The sequence below is a fragment of the Lathamus discolor genome, chromosome W (genome assembly GCF_037157495.1).
Source record: "Lathamus discolor isolate bLatDis1 chromosome W, bLatDis1.hap1, whole genome shotgun sequence".
In the NCBI taxonomy this organism is placed as follows: Eukaryota; Metazoa; Chordata; class Aves; order Psittaciformes; family Psittacidae; genus Lathamus; species Lathamus discolor.
In genome coordinates, this window is record NC_088908.1 from 24,469,291 (window position 1) to 24,470,662 (window position 1,372).

The following is a 1,372-nucleotide window of genomic DNA, read 5'->3' on the forward strand; positions in this document are numbered from 1 at the left end:
GCTAGCTATTTGATTGCCACATCTTTTATGCAGGCCAACCAAAAATACTATGAGCTCTACCTATAAACCATTTATTTCTACATATCCTTTCCTGCATTGCAGGACAGTACATCTCTCAGGTCATTATGGTGCACTGACAGGGGGAAACGGGATTTTCCATATTTCATCATGGAAAAGGAGCTGGGTGGGAGTTTTCCCAGCATATTTTCAACCCTTGCTGTTTAACTCTAGTCACATAAAGAACTACTGCAATAGTTCATATTTGGAGGGCACAGGAAAGCAGGAGACTAAACAAAGAGGCAGTTCTAGATGAATTGGGTTTCTAGGTGAATTGGGTGCTAGAGCGCCTGGCTAGCTCAGTCGGTAGAGCATGGGACTCTTAATCCCAGGGTTGTGAGTTCGAGCCCCATGTTGGGCGCCAGAAAGAGCTGTTGTAGTTTAAGCCCAGCTGGCAACAAGAACCATGCAGCTGTTCACTCACTCCCCCCCCCCCCCCTTCTTTCCCCCACTCCCGGAGGGATGGGGGGGAGAATCAAAAGAATGTAACTCCCACAGGTTGAGATAAGAACAGTCCAGTAACTAAGGTATAACACCAACCACTACTGCTGCCACCAATAATAATAATGATAATGATAAGGGAAATAACAAGGGAAGAGAATACAGCCGCTCACCACCCACCAACCGATTCCCAGCCCAACCCGAGCAGCGATCTATCCCTTCTGGGTGACTGCCCCCAGTTTATATACTGGGCATGCCGTGCTGTGGTATGGAATACCTCTTTGGCTAGTTTGGTTCACGTGTCCTGTCTCTGCTTCCTCCCGGCTTCCCCTCCTCCCTGGCAGAGCATGAGACTCAGAAAGTCCTTGGTCACAGTAAACATTACTGAGCAGCAACTAAAAACATGGGTGTTATCAGTGTTGTTCCCAGGCTGACAGTCAAAACCACAGCACTGCACCAGCTACTAAGGAGAAAAAAATGACTGCTACTGCTGAACACAGGACACACCCCTGCCAAAATACATATTTATGATATTTTTAGTGTGAGGACCATAATCAGAGCTGGCTGAGACAATTTCCACATCATGTAAAAAAATAACCTTTTATTTATAAAAACATTTCCCAAATGGAGACAAAGTAGAAAATAAGACCTTTTGCATGATGAAACTTGATGATTAACAACCTGAAATGAAGTAAATTTTCAACATCCTTGTGTGATTTGTGTTGCCCTCTTCCAGATGTCTACATATATGAATTGTCAGAGAACAAAGTAGATCTTTGCTAGAAGTTTTTATGAGGAGATTTGTTTCACAAAATCATAGAATGATAGAATAGTTAGGGTTGGAAAGGACCTTAAGATCTTCTAGTTCCACCCC

At 44.0% G+C, this 1,372-nt stretch overlaps 1 non-coding gene across 1 annotated transcript; it reads left to right on the forward strand.

Moving 5' to 3' along the window:
- The first annotated feature begins 345 nt into the window (after positions 1 to 345).
- TRNAK-CUU (transfer RNA lysine (anticodon CUU)) lies at positions 346 to 418 on the forward strand. The gene has a single exon. It is a non-coding gene; the product is annotated as a tRNA-Lys (tRNA).
- The last annotated feature ends 954 nt before the right edge of the window (positions 419 to 1,372 follow it).